At 47.1% G+C, this 18,256-nt stretch overlaps 1 long non-coding RNA gene across 1 annotated transcript in view; it reads right to left on the bottom strand.

Moving 5' to 3' along the window:
* The window catches only part of LOC135910251 (uncharacterized), a 46,178-nt gene extending 28,469 nt beyond the window's left edge, over positions 1–17,709 (bottom strand). The window contains exon 1 of the long non-coding RNA XR_010566960.2: positions 17,570–17,709. This is a non-coding gene — a long non-coding RNA (uncharacterized lncRNA). The remainder of the gene's footprint in view (positions 1–17,569) is intronic.
* Between the last annotated feature and the right edge of the window lie 547 nt (positions 17,710–18,256).

The raw sequence follows: 18,256 nt of genomic DNA, 5'->3' as shown, positions 1-18,256 counted from the left end.
GTGAGCGACAAGTGAATGCAAGCCCGACTTCATCAGCCTTTCCAGCTCTAATCGATGTGTCTTGCATTGTGTACAACAGTGGTGACACCTTGAATAACTTTGAAACGGCTCCTCCTTTGACATAGAGATGGACAGGCGCTGTCAAATGGTGGCACTTGTTATGGCGTTGCACAAGTAGCCAATCCCTTGCGTCTAAAAATGTGAGTACGTTTCTCATCGCCATTGCTACACCATGCCGGGGGGCTGAGCGCAGCATCCAAGATGCACTGAATGTAGGGAGCTAGAAGAACAATACTTGTTTATTTTTGGCAGTTATATTGTAATATCTGCCAATCAAAATCAGACAAGCAAGTACAATGAAATACAACTCAATGCAAGTGCAAACAAGGGCTATGACAGGATAGCCCAAAGCTATGCATGCGCACTGACAGCACACTACTTTGCCACAGTTTACTAGGAGCACAAGAATACTCCAGAAGTAATAATGAAGCTATATTTTCAATGCTAGATCCACAGCTTTATTGTTACCTTACATGACTTTGTTTACACGCTAAAAGTGCTCTGGAAGGACCAGTCGAATGACCTGCTAGAAAAAGCTCTAAAACCAGAACTATCACTCAAATAGTCCCTTTCATTTGTGGTAGCACAGGTGCCTATTTAGCTGATTTCTATGTAAAAAGATATCTTGACATAGGTGGCACTGATAAGGCCTCTTGCCTGTGTGAGTGAACACAGGTGACTATTTAATGTGGACTTATGCAGGAAGCTCTAAAGGCATGAAGGGCACTGAAATGGCTTCTCGCCCGTGTGAGAGCGCAGGTGATATTCAAGAGCATTCTTTTCTTGGAATCTCTGACGGCATGAAGGGCACTCAGATGGTCACTCCCCTGTGTGAGTGTGCAGGTTCTTTAGTGTAAAGCTCTTAGGGCACAAATGGCATTCAAATGGCCACTCGCCTGGTGTGGACCATAATGTGTGCTTTCAGATTACACAATCTATCAGTCTTATAGCCCAGTAAGTTACAGTAGTGGCAGCGTTGCTGATGTGACTTCTCACTTTCTGAAGTTGCAACTTGACAGCTGGAAGGCCTCAATTCTGCATTAACAAACTAAAACAGGTTACCATAGTAATGCTTTTATTTTGTGAGCAAAATTATAGTTGCGAAATAAAAATGAAATAACACAACATATGATTATAATACTAAAGGTAGCTTTTTTATTTTATTCAAGAAGTATTGATGGATAATATTGCATCGAACCAAGCAGAACACGGCTGGTTGACCATTTTTTATTTGCCTAATATACCGATGTGTGATTGCTTAATGATCCAGTTAGTGAAATTAAACAATTTTAGTTTAATGTTAGTGCAATAGTGGGGTTACGGGAAATAGCGTTAGTGTTCTGCAAACAAACTTAGCAGAAAACAAGTTTTAGTATAGCATGGAAGCATAGTTTACGTGCACGACGTGGCACTGACTAACATTTCCAAGGTTAGTTCTAGTAATAACACATAAATACCTAAGAAAGTGGATGGGGAAATGGCACCGCGGCAGCTCAAGTAGTTGGAGCATCACACGCATAATGCAAAGATGTGGAATCGTTCCCCGCCTGTGGCAAGTCATTTTCTCATCCACTTCCATTGCCATTAATTTATCATTTCTTTATTTCAATTAGTAAGTACAAGGTTATCCACTACGTTGTCCTTGGTGTCTTTGTTTGCTGACTTCTCATGATATAATTAATAAAAATCAGGCCCCTCGATTATTTCTCTTTCTTCTCGTTGGTGCATTTGAGTGATTGAAAATAAATGTGCATGTGAAGTACGAGAGATGCACCGCAATGGAAGCCAAAGTTTTATTTGTACTTTCCATGTCCACTGATATGCGGCAAAACAGAAGTACAAGCTGTCTACAAGAGCCTCCGAAATCTTCTAATCTCAGCGGCCATATGCCATCATCGCGCCTATCTTCCAACTTTATCCGCTGCACTGCAAGCAAGGTTGTAGGGGTATTACTCAGGCTCGCGCGTGCGCACCTGACCCTTCTCTGGATCGCACAGCGCCGATGGAGCGGCAGTCGCTCGCTAGCACTTTCGCAGCAGCCCTAGCAGTCAGAGCTGTGACCCCTAACCCCGCGGTTCGCAGTGAGTTGCGACCACGGCGGGTACAGGCCAGGGGGGACAGGGTGAGTCTCGACCTAAGGTGTTTATTCACCTTAGAGTACATGTATACCAACTGGCAACAACAGCCACAACACATACAAATACAACACAAAGCAAAACCACAGCGGCGGAGCATTCCGCACGTCTGGGGTGAAACAAACCGCACAATGTGGGAACCACAAAAGAGGCTGATAAGAGTTCAGCTCACCCAGAGTGGATCCGCGCTCGGGCCCTGGGGCGGTCAGTTGCACACAAAGGCCGGGCGCAACAGGGGGACGGTGTGCGGCGGTCTCAGCGGCTGAATTGAGATGCGGCCAGTTGCAAGCTCGTCAGCCGAAAGACAACGGGGCATCGGGGAAATAGCGCTTCTCCCCGAGCGGCGGAGAGGGAGTCTCCCCGGTTCCAAGAAAGGGAAAGGAGGGAACGGGGTGCCTTGGCTCCAGCGTCGCGGCCAGGCGTGAAGAGCAGCGGGAGCGGCGAAGGTGCTCTCTCCCCGCTACCCTCCGCGAGCGAGCACGTGATTATCGCGTGATAACCGCGTGGCCGCTCCGGAGATATCGGGATGTGCGTGCGATCCCCACAAGGTATTTTTGTCAAACAAGCGAAACGAATAAGAAGAATCTGTAGTGAAGACAATGATTATATCCACCACCTAAATCAACTTAGTAGCAGAATTAAGAAGTAATGCTAGCAAAAAGAAACAATCCACAAATTCCTCTCGACTAGGCTTATGACACCGCATCAAGACTGGAGTGGCAGTCGGAATTAGCTAAGAAACAACCTACACCAGAATCTCAGAATGCCAGCCATTATAACAAAGTTTTCTAATGCACTCCCAAGCATAAACACCATACAAAAATACCACCCAATATTATCAAGTCCTGAGCGTCTGAGAAGAGTCTTTCCAGCTGTGCCAAAGGTTATCTATCGCTGCAACAGAAACTTCAAAGGTATGTTAGCGCATGCTGAAGTAAGCCAACCTCATTCCCCATTAATAAAAGCATGTTCTCGGGCCAGGTGCAAAACCGGCAAGCACTTTCAAAGTGATGTTAAAATTGAAAGCAACGCGAATAGCTATACACAAAAGTGAAAACTAGCTTTAGTTGCATTAGTTCCAACGTAATTTATATGCTTGGCTGTTCTTTCTGTAAGAAAGAATATGTCGATGAAACGGGACAATCAATGAATGTGACATTAATCAGAGTTTCAGTTTTTCCCTAGGATGACATAAAAAAATCATTCAAGGGTTATTGCAACAGTGTGGACATTGCGTGTATCACTTCGCAAGGCAACAAGTGCGAGGAAGAAGCTGCGGTCGCTTGGTCGTTCCGTTCTTCAGTGAAATGACTGGCTGCTGCATGCCCATGTGCACAAAGAACTCCATAAGTGGTTGGAAACTTTACTGTTTTCCGACAAAGCCCTAGAGAAAACTGCAATGGATCAATAAGATTAGGCAGTACCTCACTGACATGTCAAAAGGTAAACAAGAGTGTGGAGAAGTGGGGGCAATGTCATCGATGCCTCTGAAATTTTATTCATTGAAGAACTTGAAACAAATCAATATCCTTTCCTACATCGGCGGTTTACATTTAAGACAGATGCTGCCAGCTGTTCTCAGATCTGAGCAGTGCAACACTGCCTTGTCAGACTCAGGTGACAACGGGCACATACATGACTCTTAAAGAATACAGACGAGAAAGTGGCAACCTTACATATCCAAGTGGGAATGTTTCGCTGATACTGAAACCATGCAAAGATAATTTCAGGAGCATCATAAGTTTAACTGAGAACTTGTTTCACTTGAGGTCCCCTTTGAAGGCTGTGACTGAGTATTTGGGAAAATGGTGCGCCCTTCCGTGAAGTCATGCCACAAGCCCAGCGAGTCTGTAGAGGAGCTCCTGATCTCGAGTTATGCAAGGTTGAGGTTGTTTATACATTTATGCCACGTGGGTGGAAACGACTTCAAAGAACATGACCTCCATTGACAAAAAAAAAAAAGACTGGACTGGTTTTGTACTGTGCGCATTGGTAGACCTTTTTTTTTTCCTTCAGAACAATTTATTGTTCTACTATATTATTTTGCACTCAAAGAGATTGCCCTTACTCATAATAGAATACCATATGCACAAATAAAAGCAGCATTGTAATCTTTGAGCTGATTAAGGCCCTGATTTTTGGAAGGGAGTTATTCTCACCGCAAATGACTGTCAGAGTGATAGAAGATAAATTGTCAATGAGATGGAGTGCATCAGTACGCGATAGCTGAATGCCGATGTTAAATGCGCTTTTATATATAAAGGAAGTTCAAAAACACAGGAGCTCTACAAAGTTTCTTTGTTTCGTTTTTTTCCCTCTAAATGGTTGCGCAAAAAAATGCAACATTCATCTATGTGAACGCAGTTTCACACTCTCGATCAGTTTAAAGAGAAAACGAGTGATCTAATAAGCCTAGGCACTCCCTCTATCAATATTTGTGAGAGCTATGGGGTACACACCGTAGGTGAAGTAAGAAAGCAGGTTTGAACTGTGTAAGATAGGCCCCAACTGCACAGTAAGAAAATTTTGGAGGACGCTTACCCTTCGCCTTTAGGAGCAGAATGCGATAGCATTCAAAGATCCCTGACTGCTTCTCATGCTTCCCGGCAACTGCAGCGTATGTAACCATAATGTTTACCGGGAAACGCTCGTGGAGAACGCTATGCCCGAAGGCAGGTTTTCTGGAAGAAACTCGTCCATTTGCGTGGGCCCTGATGGATGGATGGATGTTATGACCGTTTCCTTTGGAATGGGATGGTGGGTTGCGCCCCCAAGCTCTTGCTATAGTACTGCCTAATGGCCCACCTACGTAAAAAATAAAAAAACATGACTCCCACAACCAGATTTCCTGACCCCCTACTGTGAACTTTGCTTTTGTACGTCTCCGTTTTTTTTTGTCATTTCCCTACTTTTCTTACACCAATCTTCTAATCACCCCTTACTAATCTATTGTGGCCACGTTTACTTTTCCCCTGCTCCCGCTGAACCAAAGGCATTCAGGAGGCCAGTTATGCCTAAATCGACCACTGGGCAGATGTCTTTACATTCTAATAAAACATGCACCATCGTTTCCCTAGCCTTACTGTAGCAAGCACATGCTTCTTCTTCCTTCTTCCTTGTTAAATCTCGCTTTATAGGTGCATGTTCTAAGGCATCCTGATCTCGCTTCGAAGAGTAATGAGCTTCCCTTTGAGTTATAAATTGTTTCTTTCCTGATTTCATTTTTTCCCTCTTAAGTAGTTACTCATGGCAGGTTTCTTTTTCACTGCCACCACCCATGAGATTATTTCAGCCTCTCTGAATTTCCACTTGACGTTCTTTGTTGCTGTGTTGCCCCACCCTACAGGCCGCATACTTGCTGGTAGGCTTCATAGTTCTTTTCCTCCCCTGTGAATCAATGTTTTTCCTGTACAGATGCCTCAACACTCTCCCAGCCCATTTACTTTCTATATTCCTCAGTCGTTCTTCATACTCAATTTTACTGTGAGCTTCCCTCACTTCAAAACAAGTCCAGCCCATATCCCTCTGCACAGCTGCATTTGTAGTCTTCCCATGAGCGCCCAATGCAAGGCGTCCCACTGACTAGGGTGGTTGCTTGGGATAGTTGGTAATTCATGATCAAAAATAACGTACAGCGCAAAGGACAAGGACAGCGATAGATGACATACACAGCGCTGTGTATGTCGTCTATCGCTGTCCTTGTCCTTTGCGTTGTACGTTATTTTTGGTCCCACTGACCTTTGGTTCCCGTAGTCTGGATTGTAACCTTGATTTCAAGCAAACAGCCGCATTTCCAAACGTATGTCCTGGAACGATTACACCTTTCCACATACCCCGGGGTACCTCGTACCTATTGTATCCCCATAGTGCCATAATGACCAGTGCTTCATTATGGCTGTATTTCTCTTCCCCTTTACTGCTAGTACATTTCCTGTGTTTCCATATATCTATTGCCTTCGTTTATTCATAAACCAAGTTATTTCCCATTTCCCATTTAATGTAAGCGGTATTTTCTAGGTAAACCTCTCTTAAACGCTGTAGACAATTGTCACCTAAGCCTTCCCATTCCAGAATATCCCACAAAATGTTGCGGTCTACGTTGTCATAGGCTCCTGTAATGTCTAAAAAGGCCACATATAACGGTCTATTTTCTACTTTTGATATTTCAATACACTGAGTAAGAACAAATAAGTTATTATCCAAATGCCTACCTATTCTGAAGCCATGCTGAAGTTCTCGCAAAATGCCATTATTCTCTGGCCATGCTTGCAGCTTTAATTTGATTGCCTGCATTGCTAGCCTGTATATTACCAATGCAATCGTCAATGGTCTAGACAAGTGAATTCTATTTTTCTGCCCTTTACCTTTATAAATTAAATTAATTCAACTTTGTCGCCAACTGTCTGCTATTCGTCTATATTTTAAAGTTTTTTCCACTGCTTTCACCAGAGCTTCCTAACTTTTTGGTCCTAGTTCATTAATCAGCCTAACGGCAACCTCCTCTAGCCCTGTTGCTGGGCACTTAGAAACTTTCTGTTTGGCTTTTTTTCCAGTTGCAATTTGTCAGCACCAGCTCATTTTCCATCTGGTTCTCTTTCATGCTCTTTCTTTCTTCAAATCCACCATCGTCATTGCCTTGGAAAGAGTCACCTGCTATTTTTCGGATGTAATTAATGTCACTTCCCGTTCCAGTTTGTTTCCATCTTCTAAAAAAGATGGTTAAAAAATCTGCAAATCAAAAACAGAAGCAAGCTCAAAGCAGGCAAAAAAAAACATGACTTTGTCACTGCCACAGAGCCCTGAAAAGCATGTCCATTCGCCACAGAATCTCACACCACAATTGGTAAAGCTCCTTAATCTTCGTAAAGCAGCGCCACGCTTTGAAGAATGCCGCCTCCTCCTCGCGCGCTCTGGCTGAGGCCGACGCCGCGTTACTATTGGCTTAATGGCGTCACTTGAGCCCTGGCGCCGGCTTCGTTTGTCTACAGTCGCACTTCAGTGACATTTTCACTTGAGAAGCACCTACGTAGGGGTGAGGTGTGCATGATGGTGCCTTTCCTGTTCTGTGTTGTTTTGGTTTGCGAATGCCTTGAATTAAGTTTTGTGGCAAGTGCAACATCGCTTCATGGCATTTTTTATCACAATAACCTGCTGCGCCTTCATATGCCAAAATAGTTTCAGCAAAAAGAAGAAGCTGCTCTCTATACCATCCGGTAAGTGCTACGGGTAAGAAAAAAAGACATGGATTCATTGAATTGGGAGGAAGAACTTCAGACCAACATTCTCAACATGACTATAGAGGTAGCTGAGAGTCTCTCATAGTATAGTATGTGTCAGGCTTGCGTAATATTGTTGCGAGCCATAACGTAGTAAATATTGCACAGTTAGCTCACTGAGGAGGTTGCGATATGTCTGCACACTTTAACACAATTCCTACGTAATGTGCACTTTGTTGATTTAAGCAGTACATGGTTGCATTTGGTGCGCTTAATCATATTGTGCGCCAGCAAGCTTGAATTCTAGGCACGCGAGACTGCATGCGAAAACGCGATTACAAATCCTTTAGGATTCAGCACATTCCTTTTGATAAAATTTGAGGCTCAAGCATGAAAACTCATCTTAGGAAAGGAACACTCTGCATTTTGTGGTTACTCACTAGCCTTCTTTAGAGCAAATGGCTTTATTCGCCTCTTTTATTCGTGTTCATCATTGGCAGTCGCCCGGTGGATTTGCAATGTAAATGAAAAGTGTGCGTGCTCTCCCAAAATGCGTTCGTCACCGAATGACAGCATCATAAGTTTATGAGACATACACGGTAATTCTTGTCAGCTTTGAAGTGTGCGTAGGTTAAGATGCGGCAGTGGAGCACTTGCAAAGAGAACGTGTGGTCACTCGCTGGCTGGTTTAGTCGTCATTCGCTGGTTCGTTTAATTGTTTGCTTACTCGTTCGTTCAACTTTTAGCTTGTTCAAACACTATGTCTCTGAAACACATGTAATGAGACAACAAATGGTGCCTCAATATGAATGACTACATCATTTCACGTACTGCAATATCGGCCATGTCATAGCGCAGCAATACTTTGCGCGGTCATCACTTCACTAAAGTCATATCTCGCAAATGTTATTTGGAGCAAGCGCAACCATCCTCGACATCACGACTGCGTCATGACACAGCATTAGCACTCGTTCAGATACTCTAAAGAGTAGCTATGAAAACAGAAAAAGAAAACTGCCGTCACTGAATTTGCATAACCGTCGGCTTAGAAATTCTATGCTGAACATGAAATTACTCGGAGCTAGAAAGCCAACGCAAATGCTTAAAGCATACTGCCTTGCCATGCGTGCATTCACTCTGCAAAAGGCTGTCTGCTACACTCGAGCGGTGTAGGCGGCGCCACGGTCGAGGAGCAGAGACGAGGAGGAGTGAAGACAAAGGAGAGTGTTGCTACTTTACGAAGATTTAGGGGCTTTAAAAATTGGCGGTGACGAGCACCATCTGTGTTTCAAGGAAGCAAGCTTGCTGCTACATGGTCTCCATGAGATCCCCGAGTCGGTGCGCGCAAATGGCAGTCGGCAGTCTACGAGTTCTAGAAAGGTTGCAAAAGGGGTTAGAGTTTTCGCGTACGCGAATTACATTTTCTCGTATAGTCACAATAAAATGCAAGATCCTATCATGTCTGTATGTTGTGCGTAAGTCGTAGTTTGCTATATTTCCGTGTATTTTACTTCGCGAAAGTCAATTCAGTAAATTCCTTCCGTCACATGGAGGACCTGGGTATACGCAGCTCAAAAATATTTTTGCTGATGGGACATCGGAAAAAGCCACTAGGGGGCCGTGGAATACAGAGGCGCTTCACATGGGCTCCCACTTCTCATGCCTCTCAACCAGGATCACAGCCAGCTACCAACCTAATTTAGCAAACTGCATAACCAGCAAGATGAGAAGAATCAGCGGACGCTAACCACCATCAAGTGAGTGCCCATTTACTGATTTCTGCAATTGCTGCACACTCGCCTGGCTAAGCCTGATGCCGAACGAGCCACTGTAACCACGTGGCGCGTGCTGGCACCAATCGAGCGTATCTGTGGGCATAGCACAGGCGCCTACCCAGGCAGCAACTAAGAGTTCTTGAGATGAGCGAAGCAGCAGTAAAAGCAATCAAAATACCAAGAGAACAGCTAGACGATACAAACACAATGCAGATGGACCCGACTGAACAATGCAGAAAACGCCTGGAATTATGACGCAAGCAGCGGAAGAACTATTGAACGAGAGAGCATCTGGATTACGAGGGGCAGAAAAGGCAAGAAGGGTGCAGAGAATCAAACGACACAAGAAAGCAGTCCAGCTAAGCAACAAACAACTAAAAAGCTACCACCACCGCAACAGCAAAAGCCCCGAATGCCACCTCTACCAGTCGACAACTACAAGGTTGTATTCCGCCCACAAGCAGGCTTCGAGCTTGGAAAGCGGAACAATGTCGCTATCATGCACGCCATCGAAAGAGCCAGCAGTTTCTCGGTGCATGACTGGCGAAAAATGTGAGTTCAAGTGCAGAGAATCAAGAACGTTATTATTGCAAGCACGACCAACTAGGAAGATGCGAAGAAACAAAAAAATATCAGCAGAATACAACTCGGTAGCCCTTTCTTCGCTGTAAAAGGCAACATGAGAACCCCGGACGATGTATCCAGAGGCATAATAAGCAAACTCTTGCCCTGCATAAGTGAAAAAGAACTCAAGGCAAGTCTTTGCGCACCAAGAAGGTACACAGTCCTCCACGCTCGTATGCTCGGGTAATCGTCCGTAGCCGTGACCTTTTTCCAAGGACCACACATTTGTTATAACGTCCGCTTCCAGAGTCTCGACTTTCAATGCCGACCCTACCACAGGTCGGTGCAATACTGCAGGGTCTGTGGCAACACGGGACACTGCGAGGATGTCTGTCCAAGATCATTGCCAGCCTTTTGCGCTAAATGTGGCAAAAGCAATCAACTACCCGACCACAAATGCAAACCTGCATGCAAGTTATGTGGAGAAGGGCATGAAACCGCAAGCAAAGATTGCAAGACTGAAAACCAGTCTGCCACCATTCAACATATGACAGCAACGCATGGACAGGCTCAAAGTGAGAGACAATCGCTGGAGCTCAGTCAGCGAAGAATTCCCAGAATTAGGAAGCTCAACCACCAGCTCGAGCAGCAGTGATGGCAGCACCCCCAAACGAAGTAGATCTACACCTTATACTCCAATCGCCCTCCCGATCACGCTCACGCTCGCCAAATGCGTGAGCTACTCGGATGTGGTAAGCAGATCGAGAACCATGAGCAGCTCCAAATTCTTGTCAGCCAAAATTGCAGCTTTTCAGGCTCTAAAAAATGGGGTACAAATTCAAGAAAACATGTTGCATAATCAAAAGCCAACTACAAAGCTAACAGGCAGTCATCAACAAGCTCATCCAATGTCAACAGAAACAGCAAGACAACATAAACAGGCGCCTACAGAAGTGCTAGGAGCAAAAAGACCTCCCTGACAAACTGTAACAGAGATGTACGAAAGTCCAAGAGAACATTGCACAGCCGCAACCCTCACTTCCCAATGCAGATATTGAATCCGTAGTTGACGCACCAAGAAACTTTCATGAAAAGTACCCACACCACAATTGAGAAAATCGTCCAGGCAGCAATAACAAATTTCGCTGTACATATATATAGCCAATAAGAATACCGCGCTAGACACCAAGGTCAAGGGACTTGCAGCACAACAAAACAGTTTCATTACCCATGTCAAGAAGACTTCCGTAACAAAACAGCACCTTGACACATCACTAAATGACATTCAGCCCGAAAAAAAGCGGCCGTGAGCAAACGGCCGAAGTGCCTCGCATTCAGTTTCACTTACCCGCGAGCGCCAGCAGGGAACAGAATCAAGTGAAGATGGCTGTTCCTAATTACAGGATTACAAATGCACTTTCGACTCTCCATATATGGCAGTTGAACTGTCGTTCCTATAGACCATGGCATGCTACCTTAAAAGAATTAGCCAAACAAGACCCTCCCGACCTCGTAGCGCTGCAAGAAAAATACACAAGACGTCCAGCTACAAGGGTACAACACCAACGTACAAACAAAACGCACGGCAATTCTCACCAAGAAGATTCTCGCGGTACAGGAATTGGAACCCATCAACACACCGATTGAACACACCCTAATAGAAATCATACTGGAGAGGAAATTGCTCAAGAGCGTATTCATGGTGAGTGTGTACAGCCCTCCTAGAGACCACCTTTCAGACTTCGACCGCCTGGTTTGAGAAATTAAGAAACGTGCTGATGGTCATTGAGTCGTTATAGCAGGGGACTTCAACGCCCCACACATGGCTTGGGGATACCAGACCACGACGAAGGAGCCCGAGTACACGACACTGCACAACAGCACAGACTCACCATGTGGAATGACCCGCTCGTAACAACGAGCATAGCGAATAGTGTGACCAGAGACACCAACCTGGATCTCACCTTCATGCTAAACGTGCACTCAGCAGAATGGAGCCGATTCCCAGAAACCCTGGGCAGCGATCGCCACATCCTCCAACTAACCGTGGCTCGCACTCACAAGCCCGCTGGGTAGAACGGCCCGGGTAACGGAGTGGAAGTCATTTAGAGACGTGCAAAATGTCGAGACCGCCATCGACAACATAGATGACCGGCTGAAGAAAGTCCTCAACACGGCACATTGCCACGCCAAAACAATACAGCTGAATGAATTAGTGACAGCCGTCGACACACACCACCTCCATCTCTGGGAAGCCAGAAGAGCTCTCCTCAAAAGATGTAAGAGACGAAAGCTAAACAAGAAATTAAAGAAGCAAACTGCCCTCCTATAAGAGCAAGCACAGGCATACACGGACAGATTAGGAAGACAGAACTGGCAGGCATTTTGCAACAAACTCCAGGAAACCCTGAGCACAAAGACAACGTGCCCCCCCCATCTTCTGCACACCCTTCTCGACATCGGACCTACGAAGACGCAGCTGAGACAGCACCTCTGTAGGCTCGTGCACAACCATGCTGGATTGGAAGAGAACCTCCTTTGAGAAATTCAGAAGAAGCTGTGCGGCCACCCACCTGTTAATATGATGGCACATGACAGCAAGTCAACGGTGGGAAACTAAACTCCGAACTTGATCAACCCTTTACGCATGCTGAACTCTCTGCAGCACTATCGATGCTCACCACAAACACCAGCCTGGGCAAAGATCGGATCATCAACAAGCATCTCCTTCCTCAGCAGGTTAGCGCAGCCCTACTCCAGTACTTCAATGCATGCTGGCAGAAAGGAGAGCTATTGGCTGCCTGGAATAAACAGCTCAGCATCGAGAACTTGCACCCAATTTCCCTTACCTCGTGCGTAGGGAAACTTTTCAGCATGATACACAACCAGGTAACCTCATGCCTCATGACAACGGATATTTTCCAAACACTTATGTCCGGTTTCAGGCAGAATCTGTTAATGCAAGATGTCTTCCTCTTACTCAAGCAAGACCTCATCGACCACCTGAGCCCCAGAAGCAAATAATCGATTTTAGCCATCGACATAAAGGGAGCTTTTGACAACGTCAGTCATGAAGCTATCCTCTGCAACCTCGAAGACCTGGGCTGCGGGTCTCGGACATATGAGTACGTCAGGCATTTCCTCACGGGCCGCATGGCCACAGTTGGAATATACAACCTGCGCACCGACAGCTTCCAACTACCGAGCAAAGGCAACCCGCAGGGTAGGGTCATATCGCCGTTGCTCGTCAACGTCGCCATGATCAAACTACCCAGCCTCCTCGATGCGATACCAGAGCTAAGACATGCTTTTGACGCAGTTGACATCACGTTATGGAGAAGGGCCTCAAACACCGGAATGCAAGAAACACGCCTACAGGAAGGCCTAGATACGATCGAGAGCTACTTGCACAAATGCAGCCTCCGCTGTGCTCCCGAGAAGTCTGAACACCTCGTCCTCTAGTCAAGAACGAGAGACAGACCACCCGGCTACGATGAACCTGATCCCAATGTCACCCTCAATGGAACGCCCATTCCAAAAGTGGAAACCCTACGAGTTTTAGGACTACACATCCACAAGGACGGGTACGGGGCGGCCACCCTCCCGCGACTACAGCGAACGCTATCCCAGCTCACGCATCTCGTCAGGAGAGTTGCAAGCCATCGAAGTGGACTTAAAGAACATGACCCGCTACGCGTGATGCAAGCACTCCTGACCAGTCGAATAACATACGGCGCACTCTACCTCGTGCTCAAGAATGCAGAGGTAGAAAAAATTAACATTAAAATACGCAAAGCCATCAAAATTGCCCTAGGCCTACCACCTATGGCTTCAACTATGAGACTTCTTAAGATGGGCGTACACAACACCTGGCAAACTAGCTGAAGCTCATAAAGTCAGTCAGAACGACTGAAGCTCACGCCCACCGGAAGATGAGTGCTGCAACGGTTGAGCTACGGTGAAAGCTTTATAACCGCTACGGTCTGAAATGAAAGAATTCCTCCAAACATCCGCGAATCCCTGTGCATAGCACCAATTCCACGCAACATGCACCCCACATACCACAAGGAAAGAAGACAAGCCCAAGTGGATGCCATACGGCGAAGACACAGGCAAGATCCGGACACCAGATACACCGACACAGCCCAGATACCCGCAAAGAAATGCTTACGCCCTGAGTGTCGTAGATTCTCAGGGCAGAGAGCTAGCGTCTGCCATAGTCCGTACACAAAACCCTGAGACTAAAGAAGAGACGGCAATTGCCCTAGCAACTACCACGTGCATGGAAGCAGCTGCAGTCTTTTCCGATTCTGAAGCAGCTGTCGGGAACTAGGCTAACAGAAGCACTGGACAGAAGCACTGGACACATTGAAGCACCGCAGCACTCCGATCCCTTACACCTGCATGACATGGGTTCCAGGGCACGAGGGGCTGGAGGGGAACGAAGCGGCACACGCCGTGGCCCGAGGCCACACCTACTGGGCCAACCCTTCTTACTCTCGAGATGCCTGGTCTGCGTCGGCGGGGGCAGAGACCGTACCCATCACCTACTCAGCGATCCTTCAACATCACAGGCTGAAACGCAGGGTGTACCCAACGCCTCACCCAAAGCTCACCAAAAAGGAAAGTACCACACTTAGAAGACTACAGAGTAACACTTACACCCACGGAATGCTCATGCACAGACTATACCCAACGCTACAAGGATACCACTGCCCAATGTGCGGTGTACCGGACACCTTGGCGCATCTGATCCTCGGGTTTCCATGGCATCTAGATACAGACGCATCGCCTTCACCGAAAGAATATAACGCAGACAAGATAGCGAAGACCTCATTGAAGCATGGGAGGCCAAGCTCGTTTCCGAGGGCCTAGAGCAACGACGACGCCTCGTCGCCAGGGCCAAGGAGGCAGCGAAGGCCAGAGAGTTCCTGGAATGAGACGTCCCACCTAAAGTATAAACTGAGGCTAACCTCGGAATACTGTTTCAAAAACAAACGTTTATTCCTCCTCCTCCTGATGGGACGCCCAACGTCGACACCGTATTTTCTGCGACACAGGCCCCACCACCACCGAGAAGTTGCGGTGACAGGAGACCGTGTGCGAGAGCTAAATTAATGTAACTTAAACCTGCAAACGGTGTATGAGCACCGACATGCCTATTATGACCAGCCTCTTTTGCGCGAAATGTCTTTGGCTGCAAAAAACTCATGGTATACGCGCACCGGCAGTGCGCTCCGTAGGGAGCGAGACATGTCATGATGGACGTCAGCGAGCTATTGCACCGGAGATCATTTAATAACATGGTAGTGACTACAGTGACGGGGCCCGGTACTTTAACATCTGCACTACAGTGACGGGGCCCGGTACTTTAACATCCACACTACGGTGACGGGTCGCCATCTGTCGGAAGCGCCTCACATGCGTCGGCGTTAAATATAGGGTAAATAAACGTACTACGCGGCAGCCCTCCTGAACAATTTTGCAAGTACTCTCGAAATGGCAGTATTTTACCTTTAAAACAATCATGTTGGACAAACAGAAAGCACAGAATGGTTTACAAACGCTATCTCTTTGCCTACTACGTACAGTAAGCTGGGACACTGCGAGCGGTCGCCGCAATCGATTCCACCGAACCGATTTGCGTGAAACGTAAGCAATTGCTGAGAAAACTATGTGAAATATGTTCTTATAGTGGGATGGCTGTCTGTGTAACTAAATGTAGCATAACAGAATGAAGCTGCAATGCAGCGATCGCACGGGTTCGCGGTGACCGACTTCGCGTCCGCATGCATGTCCTCGCGCAATGTTTCGCTTTCGCTCCGAGCATGTTTTTGCACCGTGCCGTGAGCTTTATGCCACAGCATATGAGCATTTGACAGTACGCAAGCAACCATTGTTGCATGGACACTATCGGAGCTGTTCAAAAATAATTTCATTATAGCTAGGGTCTTCGACGCCTACAGCGACTGGTGATATGTTCCGTCGCGATTATTCAGTCTTAATTTTCTTTTTGTTTTCTTCTAAAGTCTTGGAAGCTTCAATATCATTATTTCTCAAATTTCATCTAACTGCATGTTTATCGGTCTTCTAAGCGAGCAATACCTGCTGCTTATTTTTCTTAATTCAGTAGAATATTCATTGTCTGGTGCTACACAAGCAGGAACATGTGCCGTGCCTTTTTTAATGTGTTTTTACCGTTCCCCTTCCATTAGAGTGAACTTTCTTTCTTTATTATAATCATTATAGGTGTTACAGTGCATACGCAAAAAATTGTACATTCGTGGACAAGTACCCATTGCGGTCGTTCGATCCGTATGTGTGCAATCAATGTATTCCATTACTGCACGGAAGTTGCTGACATCGTGAAATTCACGTGGTGTTGTGGACAGTACTGGAATAAAATACCGCTGTTCGTGAAGTGCTTGGCATCCCCATAGGCGCCAGCACCGAGAAGCTCATGCAGCTGCGGGTCCACAACACCTTCGATAAGGTTGGGTCACGGAAGTTAGTCCAGGTTGTCAGGCTCGCTTCCTCGCCTGCGGGGAGGCGGATCCTGGAGGCGCTGGACTTTAACCCGTCAGGGAAAGACGGTGCGTGCTCGACGCGTGGTCGCGGGAGGCCGTCACGGTCTTGCCGTTCCCGCGCCACGTGCACCCGCAACGCAATGTAGGCACACGCCGGGCCCGAGCGCCCACACTTGTCGGATCCGTCGCCGACGATCCACGATCGGTCGCATTCGTCGACGTCGCCCAATACGGTTCGCCCGACCGGTTCGCGGCGGCCGTGGTGGATCACAGGGGCAACCTAACGCCGCGTCCGTGCGGGGCAGGTGTCCGGATTGCGGAGATCCATTCCGCACTTTAGAACACATGCTCTGGCGGTGTCCCTCGTTACGGGACCACGGTCATCTCACCACGGAAGAAGAGTGGGAGGAGGCGGTCAGGCACGGCCTGCCCGTCCCAACGTCGGAACGGCTCGCGGCGGCCCCCTCCCTCTTAAGGGGGTTTCGGAGTCGCTCCTCAGGACCTTAATAAAGTTCACTGCCTGCCGTGAAGTGCTCGAAGTTGTTTGCATGGAATGTTTGAAAGAAGTGCGGCCATTGACGTCGCTACAGTGTTGACGTAAAGTGCCGGTCCCGTCTGTGGTTAAGGAGACGGGCCCCGTCACTGCAGGGCTGAGGTTAAAGCGCCTGGCCCCGTCACTGTAGTGTATATGTTAAAGTACCGGGCCCCGTCACTGTAGTACAGATGTTAAAGTGCCGGGCCCCGTCACTGTAGTGCGTATGTTAAAATACCGGGCCCCGTCACTGTAGTACAGATCTTAAAGTGCCGGGCCCCGTCACTGTAGCCACTACCTAATAACATACAATGACATTACCAAACACTACTGTTTAGGACGCAGGCGATTCCCATTGCCACATTCAAAACTGAACAGGGCTCAGGCAGTTTCACTGCGCTTATTGCAAAAATGTATACATATCCCACACCGTACACCATTAATAAAATATATCCAGAGAGGGAGATTAAGATAGACTTCAACGGTTGTAATGGCATCATCGGAATCAGACATATGCTGGCGGGCTGTCCCGCGACTCTCCCCAACCTCGTTGAAGAACAGGTACGGTCATGGTCCTTAAGCCCATTGCTTCAGGACCAACTACGGGCCGTCTAGAGGGCCCATGATGTCGCTGACTGACAGTGCCAACGTGGGCTTAAGAAGTCGAGCCTCAGGACCTCATTACACTAAATGTTTTCACACACACACACACACACACATTTGAATTGAAAAAAAAAAATACAGGAGGCAATGTTCTTACCATGTGTCGCGAATCATGGTATGCGGCAAGTCAAACTCCGACGCATCGCACGACGGATCGCACGTAAAACCTCAGCATGTATCGCGCGCTGAATTTACATGTGACACTTTGACACTTCGCCAGTTTCACTATTGTGCCTAGTATACATTGGCTAGTGCACCGTGCACCCGCTATTTTGAATGGATGAGCGTGGCGCCGCCTGCAATGAATGGCCACGGTGGCCGGCAGACGTCGCTGCCATACGGGTGGGTGCAGACTGCGCGTGTCGTCTGCCTTCGTACATCAGTTTCGCAGCGGTTGTGTCGGTTTCTATGTTTGCGTTTTCTGTCTTAATACACCGTTGCGTGTTTGTTCTTGGTGTTGACAAAGAGCTAGTGCGTGGCTGCTGTGTTTGTGTACTTGCCATTACGAGAACTATGCGTCGGCGGTGAAAAAATGCCGAAGCTAGAGTGCAAGGAGAGGACCTGCTTTGTGCCGTTGTATAGAAGCGGTTATCGCTCGAACAAAGGGCGCGTATCCTTGTTCACTCCACCATCTGATACGAAGCGGTAGCAGAATGGGCAAGAATGACCAGGAGAACGGACAGAAGGCTGGTACCTTCTGTGATTTTTGTGAAAAAACATTTACAAAACAGTTAAGTCCAGCGTGCGTTCTCTATCACTGTGAACGGCGTTGTCCACGAGATTC

This window comes from Dermacentor albipictus, chromosome 10 (assembly GCF_038994185.2).
Source record: "Dermacentor albipictus isolate Rhodes 1998 colony chromosome 10, USDA_Dalb.pri_finalv2, whole genome shotgun sequence".
Classification (NCBI taxonomy): Eukaryota; Metazoa; Arthropoda; class Arachnida; order Ixodida; family Ixodidae; genus Dermacentor; species Dermacentor albipictus.
This window is presented reverse-complemented; position numbering and strand designations above follow the sequence as displayed.